Source organism: Pinus tabuliformis, chromosome 4_2 (assembly GCF_031772625.1).
Source record: "Pinus tabuliformis cultivar Carrire ecotype Pingquan chromosome 4_2, CPIR1, whole genome shotgun sequence".
Lineage (NCBI taxonomy): Eukaryota > Viridiplantae > Streptophyta > Pinopsida > Pinales > Pinaceae > Pinus > Pinus tabuliformis.
In genome coordinates, this window is record NC_142304.1 from 517540100 (window position 1) to 517549017 (window position 8918).

An 8918-nucleotide genomic window follows, 5' to 3' on the forward strand; every position below is an offset into this window, starting at 1 on the left:
TTGTGCACCAATACTACTGGAGCTGAGAAAGAACTTTGACTTGGTTGAATCATACCAGCCTCTAGCATTTCTGCAACCATACGTTCAATTTCACTTTTTTGGACATATGGATATCTGTACGGCCTGATGTTTGGAGGAACACTTCCTGGAATCAGATGAATAGCATGATCATGATCACGCATAGGTGGGAGACCTTTGGGAGTCTCAAATACCTTGGAATGACTATCCAGGATTTTTTGGAGATCTGGAGAAATAGATGATTCCAATGTGGAAACATCTAGCAAACATAATTATGCAATTACACCTCTTTGCTCCTTTTTTAGAAGCTTTTTCATGCCATTAGAGCTTATTATCTTTCCTGGTTTCCCTGCAATACCCCTTAATTCAACTTCCTTTCCTTCCACAGAAAATTTCATGAAAAGTTCTTGAAAATTAAAAGCTATTGTACCCAAGGATTGTAGCCATTGGACTCCTAGTACAACATCAGCACCTCCCATTGGAATGGAAAGCATTGGGCTAGTCAATACATATTCTCCCATGGATAGCTTGATATTATGGCACTTTCCAAAACAATTTATTGTTCCTCCATTTGCAATCATCACTTGACACTCTGGTGCTGGATATAGGAAGCAATTCAATTCTTTTGCTACCCTACAATGAATAAAATTGTGGGTGCTTCCTGAATCAATCAACACTATTACCTTTTTCTTCTTGATTTGTCCTTCTATCTTGATGGTTTGAGGAGTGGTAATTCCCACCAATGCATTACAAGATATGGTCGGATTTATTTGTTCTTCATCTAGGCTTTGTTCCTAAAATATATCCTCTTCTTTTGACCTTTCTTTCTCCTTTTCTTCTTCCTCTTCACAATCTATGTAGAATAATTTCTTCTCAGAACACTTATGACCTTTTTTGTATTTGCTATCACAATTGTAACAAAGCCCTTTTGCTCTTTTTTCTTCCAATTGTTGTGGTGTCAACCTTGTAGGTTGTGGAAGACTATGGGCAACAACACTTCCGTCTTTATAGTTGTGAATGGTATGCTTCCTAGTTGCCATAATTTTTCTTTCCATTTTTCTTGCTAACCTGAATGCCTTCTCTAATGAATCAGGTTCCCAAAGGCGCACATCATGTTGGATATTATCCTTTAAAGACCCTATGAACACATCAATCCTATGCTCCTCTGGAATATCTTTTACCCTTATGTTCAATTTTTGGAACTCCTTAATGTGCTCCATTATTGAACCCTTTTGTTTGAGACTTATCAATTGGCTAAAAAAAATGTTGCTTTTTGTATCCTCATAATGTGCTATCAATTCTTCCGTAAAAATTGCCCAAGTGATAAACTGTTTACGAGAACAAAGCCATTGATACCATACAAACTGATTTGGTTCCAAATATAAAGTTGCCATACGTACCTTTTGTGTGTTTTGCACATTATTGAGATCGAAGAATTGCTCCATCTGTAATATCCATGTGGCGGGATCCTTGCCATCAAACTTCCTCATATCGATTTTTGGAACATGGTGAGTCTTCGATCCAACATTAGAGTCTATGAAATCATGATTAACATTTCTTTTGTTCTCATCATGAGTTTCCTTTAGTACTCTTTCACCCTTAGTGACCATTCCTTGTAGCAACTTATTCATATTTATCTTCAATTCGTCCATGTATGTCTTCAAATCTATCTTCAAATCATCCATCTTAGCTTCCACGTCAATCATCTTAGCTTCTACGCCTTTCTTTAAACAGTCCATCTTAGCTTCTACACCTTTCTTTAAACCATCCATCTTAGCTTTTACATCTTTCTTTAAACCATCCATCTTAGATTCTGTTCCTTTTTGTGCAAGGGACAGTTGTTGCACTTGGTCTTGTAATTTTGATATATCATGTTGCATTTCTTCCTCTTCTTCATGAGTCATGCTAGAGCTTTCAGGTTCCTTACTAGGTGTTTGCATTTTCTTTCCTCGGGGAATCAGTTACCGATAATAATTCTCTACTATGCCCTTTGAATTCCTTCAAAATAAATTTTCAAACCAAGCTTAAGCAAAAATTTAAGAAAAACTACACACCTTTTTTCACTTTGTAGGAGCTCGATATTGCCTCTGATGTATCTCTGTACTTTCCAATCATCTACTTCTGAATTTGTAAGCTATAGTAGCCCTCTGTGTCCTCTTTCCAATGCCACAAGTCTGACCCAAATTGGATTCTCCAAGGAAGAGTTATGTGAAATCTCCCACAATGACTTGCTTATAGACTAGTTAAGTAGAGTGAACTTGTACGACGTGCCACGAGTCACTGTTTCGACCTTTGGATCCAAAACACACATACAAGAAACTACAGTCCGTCCTCTTTCTGTACCTTTTTATGAAATTTCAATCTGATCCTCAGAGAGAAAGTTATGACAATTTTCCCCAGGTCACCTGTTTTGAATGTAATTCAGGAGTCTTCAAAAAGACCAACTTCCTCAGATCATATCTCCGAAAATATCGCGCTAAAATCTCTGACATTCGGACCCACGGTTCAGCGCCAATTCTTCTCAAATGGGTTTTTTTTGCGACTTTTGAAACGTCACAGAAAAAAGTTATAGCGAAAATTCCACAATGACCTGTTTGGAGCAGCGAAACCCTAGAATCCAAAGCTCTGATACCAAATGTTATGAAACCAGCTCAAGAAAAGATAGAAAAGATAGATCAACGCCTTAGAATTCAGCCTCTTCAAGGGGGCAACCTCCTTTACATTACATAAATGAACAATTCTTGGATGATACAAATGAAAAAACCTCCTTTCTATATATAGGAGTCTAAGGAGTCACAATATAATCCAGTCGACCTAACAATAATAATATAAAGCCACAAAAATAACAATAGAGGGATTCTATGGGGCACAGAAATAACAATATGGGGGTAATAGGGGCACAACAATATAAATAAGGGGTATAACTACAATAGTAATGGGGTAATCACTAGTATTATAGGGACCCAACAGAGATACAAGCTCAATACCTTGAGAATCCTTAATCTTTGTGATTCTATTGTGTGCCCTATGTGCCATAGTGGATTTGTGAAAGAAATTTGTGTTTCTTTCTCCCTCTTTGATCCATTGAATTCTAGATTTCTGTCTCCAGAAAATTTCCTCTTGCAGACAGCGATCCTCCCAATCTTCCTGCAGAGAGTTAGTTAGTTTTTGCCTCTCTTCATTGAAGCCCTCTGTGATATTGATCTGATTGATTTCCTGTAATTTCTGCTCAGTTTTTATTCTGGCCTTGAGGATATCACCAAATTCCTTTTTGTTCCAAGCTTTAAGTTTGGATTTAATATGTTTGAGTCTCTGCTAGAGCATGAACATTTTGGTACCCTGAATATTTAACTCCTCTTTCCACCATTTGTCAATGTTACTGATGAATTTGGGGTGAGAGAGCCAGGCATTTTCGAATCTGAAGGGCCTGTTTCTCGGAGTGCCCATAAAGGTAGCTTCTAGCTGAACTGGCCAGTGATCCGAACCTCCAAAGGGCATAATGGAAGCGGTGATGGCTGGTCTAGTGAGGAGGAGATCCTCAGAAATAATAAATCTGTCAAGTTTGGAAGCCACTTGAGAAGCCCCTCCCCTTTTGTTGTTCCAAGTGAAGGTTCCATTTAAAGTCTTAGTGTCCACTAGTCCCATGTTCCTAATGAAATCTTGAAAGGCTTCAGAGTCTCTGCCTAGCTGTCTAGTGCCTCCCTTTTTTTCCAAAAGAGATCTTATCATATTGAAATCACCTGCAACTATCCAGGGCATATTGGGATGTCTTGCTCTTAGACCTTCCAAATAGGTAAGAAACTTGAGTTTATCAGCTTGCTTCTGAGGTCCATAAACATTTGTTATCATGTAAGCCTCCTTATTACCTACATGACTACACAAAAAAGATAGATAGTTCCTAGATGCTTCAGCCTCCAGGATTCCAAATTTTTGTGGATCCCACATCGTTATCATCCCCCCTGCCAAGTTATTTGCCTTAACCTCTAAGTACTCATACTTGATTAACCATTTATTATGAATTTCTCTTATTTTATCCATTGAACATTTAGTCTCCTGAATAAAGACCATATTTGGTTTTTCTTATTTTATTCTATTACTCAGATTCCTTTATTTCCTTCTACTACCTAAACCTCTAATGTTCCATGTTGTAAGCTTCATTAAGAAAGGTTAGTAAATGAATATTCGGTAAGATCTTTCATCTTACCTGAGTTAATCAGTAGCTTTCCACATTCGTTTAGCAGTGCATTCTATCTTTTCCTTCTTGAGTTCTTTAGAGATTGTGCCTATGAGTTCTCCATCATTTTGACCCCACTTTGCTCCTGGCTTTCATGGCTTCTCTTGACACCAGTTCCCTTCGATTGTGCCCTCCATAGAAAGAGCTGTTGAACTCGATCATAGTCTTATTTTGGCAAGGAGTCCACTCCTTTGTTCCTGCCTTGTTCCAAAAATAATTCTAGATCCAGATTTTCCCTGTCTAGAATCTCCTGTAGTTCATGGTCCTCTGTTCCTGCCTCACTTGGAGTCATCTCATAGTCTTTACTGATCTCCATGCAGCTTGGTAGATCCTCCTTTTGCTGGTTGTTTACTGTGATATCCTCCATTTCAGCTTTTGTTTCCTGCTTCTTAGATGTGTTCTCCCTATCCTAGACTGTCTCCACATTCTCCTCTACTTCCTCTAGGATTTTGAAACTATTGTGTCTTGTATTTCTGTCTTCACTGCTTTTCTTGTGTGGCCGTTTACCCCCTTTCCCTTTGGCCCCAACCTTGGTAAAACCCTCGTGATCTCTATCCAAAGAGGTTTTCCCATTGCCTTCCATATTGTTTGTTGGGCAGTCTCTAAATAGATGGTCGTGTTCATGACATTTGTGGCACCTGAAAGGTATGTGCTCATAGTCCACCGTTTGCACCCAATCTTCATCATATACCTCTAAAATTATTGCTTCCGGAAGGGCTCCAGATAGATCCATTTCCACACATATTCGGGCAAAGGAGGTATATTTACCTTTGAGAGTTTCCTATAATATCTTCAGAAAATGCCCCAGCTTGTTGCCTATGGTTTTCAAAGATTCTGGTAGCTAGTAATCCAGAGGTAGTGAGTATAGTTTGATCCAAACCGGTACATATGTAAATGTTTCACGTTCTGGGACAAAGTTCATCATCCATGGCCACATGTAGAGTCCTGCCGCAACATAGAAATAAGACCCCCCTTCAAACACTCTGTCTTTATCCTCTAGGTTCATGAACACCACCGTGAAGAAGCCCTTAGAACCCATATGTAAATGTATTTCTCCCTTTGGCTTCCAATGGCTCCTAATCCAGATGTATAATGCCCTCTCCGTTGGCCATAACCCCATGAACTTGCAGATGATCACATGTTCTTTCATATGGTCCCTATGCGCTTGAATCGCTGGATCACTCAATATGACCCAAGGAATGATGCTCGATTTGGGTTTGCAGACTCCTGTAGTTTTTGTGGAAGTCATTCTTTTGTTGTCGCCTCCCTTATCTTTTTCTTTACTTGTTTCCTGTTGATTCCTGATCCTGGGATTCATTTCTTCCAACTGTCTCCTTGCCTCTTGCTTCTGAAATCTTTTCCGACGGTTTTTTGAAATGCTTCCCTCCTGCTTCCTTTCCTCCTTCTGTGACTACCTGACTGTAGGAGGGAGCGACGCTCCCCCCTGCGTGTCTCGCCATGGAACCCCAATGCAAAACCCTAGCGACAACTTCGATCCTCGTTCAAGTTGTAGACCATGCTTTATTCAAAATGGAACCAAAGTAACTTAACTACAATTAAACCTTTCTAAAAATCAGAAGCTTAGTTATGTTAATTATGCATAGATTTCATATTTGAATTTTTCTAGGTTGCTCGTAAAAATAAAATTCAAGGTACAAAAATTTACTAGCATGTTAATCATTTTGTTGGGCTTAGAGAAAATAATTCTTTATTGGGAGAGAATTGGTGTAGAAAGTAGCCTATGGTTTGGTGGAATGTTCTTTTGCAACTATTTAGTGGAAATTTTCCAAATAGATAAATGTTCATGAATTCACTTGTGAATTATGATGAATTAATGTTGCCATGGATTTTATTATTTTCTGTTTTTTTTGGCATTATTTGCATATGTAATCCTGTAATTACAATTTTTGGTTCGATTTTTTAATAATTACTTATTTTTGTATAAGTCTACATTTTCATGAATGCACATGTTACTTGATTAATAGCAGGATAGTGAGGAAAGGTCTTAGAGAAACAAATTTGAAGTGAAATTGGAGGATTCAAGATGTAAACCCCATATCATCAATGTGCATAGAGGTTGTTGGGTATGTTACAATATGGTATCAAATCTACTTGGTATAGCACTGAGATTGTATGGGCTAGAAGTCAACTTGTATATGAAGAAATTGTAGTTTTATGAAATTGTAGTTTTTTGAAGATGGGGATTATTGGAATGATGGATCAAATTCCAATTTCAATTTTTTATAGGGCATATAGAGGCAGAATTTATGTAATTTCCACTTTGTAGAGTTTTGGTCCATGGCATTAAGTAGAAATGCAAGCAGGATATGTCTTTGACAAAACGCTCATGGGGAGAAATGATTGTATATAGCCATAACTTCTAGCTTAGAAACCTGAATTAGGTATGGGTGTAGTTCATTGAAAGAGTAATTCAAAAAGGAATAATTTCAATGGCTCAATCTTGGAAAGGTGCTTTAAAATGAATCAAAGTTTGAGAAAAAAGAAGGTGGTATATTCATTTCATAAATTTGATAAAGTACGTAACTACTCGATTTTGGAAGAAAATGTTATGGTCCTATAGTTGAGATGTATCTAACAAATTTATTGGTATGCACATTTAGAGGCACAATTTATGTAATTTCCACTTTGTAGAGTTTTGGTCCATGGCATTAAGTAGAAATGTAGGCAGGATATGTCTTTGACAAAACGCTCATGGGGATAAATGATTGTATAGAGCCATAACTTCTAGCTTAGAAGCCTGAATTAGGTATGGGTGTAGTTCATTGAAAGAGTAATTCAAAAAGGAATAATTTCAATGGCTCAATATTGGAAAGGTGCTTTAAAATGAATCAAAATTTGAGAAAAAAGAAGGTGGTATCTTCATTTCATAATTTTGATGAAGTACATAATTACTTGATTTTGGAAGAAAATGCTATGGTCTTATAGTTGAGATGTATCTAACAAATTTATTGGTATGCACATTTATTGAAAATGCTACAACAAGGACAAGGACCTCATATCATGGAGGATGGAAAAGGACCTCATATCCATAAAGAATAGGTTGGAGGCCTAAATATCAACATAGAAGAAATCAAGTATAATAAGTATAGAAAGAGACTGATGTCATTAGAGTTGGTAGAAAATATAAGGAGCTTGAAGATGGAGGTGTAAGGATATACAACTAATAAGCAGAGGATGTTGAAAGCTCAATAGAAACATAATCAACTAAAAACTCGACTACTGCAGAACTTTACTCATTTACAAAAGCAAATGAAGATCGAATCGTGTTAAATGTGTATGGAGTTAGAGTCCATTCAAGATGAGAAAAACATGGAAGATCCAAGAACTCAAGAATTGCTATTAAAACTCAAAGGCATCATTATTCACTAGTGCAATAGCAGGGAATTCATATACATATGAAGAATCATAGGGAGGCCCAGAAGTGTCCCCATTTAGATATAAAGGGGGAGGTATGAGAAAAATAAGTTGCAATTAAAGCTTACGAAGATCAAACGCCAACCTTTGAAGGTGAAAACAAGATGGGAGAGAACCCTGAAGCTTGGTTATTGAGGAAAATAAATTACTTTTAGCTACATTTTTATTTATCCAATCTGAAAGAAGAAATATTAATATACAATATATAGGAGAAAGCTTCTATTTGGTGGTACCAATTGAAGCAAGTTAAGCACATTGATGGGAGGAGGGTTTCTCAGAAGAAATTCAAGAAGTATTTCCAACAACAATATATTTTTGATCCCTATTATGATAAAAATATGTAAGAATTTTTTTAACTCAAATTAGGAAAATATGACCATGAAATAATATGAGAAGAAGTCTTTGGCATTGCTAAGGTGTGTTAGCTATATTAAAGATGAGAAGGAAAATATATAGAGGTTCCTAAGTGGGTTTCCTACATTCTACAAAGATAAAATTCAATTTGATGAACTTAATACTCTTGAAGAGATAATCAAGAAGGCCATATACTTCTATGAATAGAGAAAATACATAGTAAGATTTTAGAAGTCTTGGAAAGATAAGAAAAGGGATAAGCTAGATGAAAAGAAGGATTTTCAACCTCCTTTCCTTAATAATAATCCTAATACATATCATTAGAGACAACAAAGTCAAAGTGGATTTAAGATGACATAATCCTTGGGAAAAAGGCAAGTAAACCAATTAAATATTGGGGATGCAATGGAGACCATTTGTTGAGTGTCCTTAGAAAGAAGGCAAAGTGAGGAATATGCAAAACAGATAGGAGAAAATTACAATGGAATATCTTGACAGGAAAATATTAAGAACATTAAACATGAACGAGGTTCAAGGTAAGATTTCCAATTAACATATTTAATTTTTATTGATTTAGGAGCAAGTCAAAGTTACATTTCCCTTGATTTGGTTGAAAGATTTTATTTGAAAAGAAGTAAGCATGGGAAGTCATGGTTGGTTCAAGTGGCTACTAGAACTAAAAGGAAAAGTTGTGAGCTTGTTAAAGTTTTTCCATTAGATGTGGCTGGTATGTAGACTAAACATAATACCGCTTGGTTCATATGATGCTCTTATTGGAATGTATTAGTTGGATGTGCGTTATCATGTCACAGATTGTTAGAATAATACTTTCACTTGTCTTCATGAAGAAGGAGCACAAAGTACAATGAAGGAATTC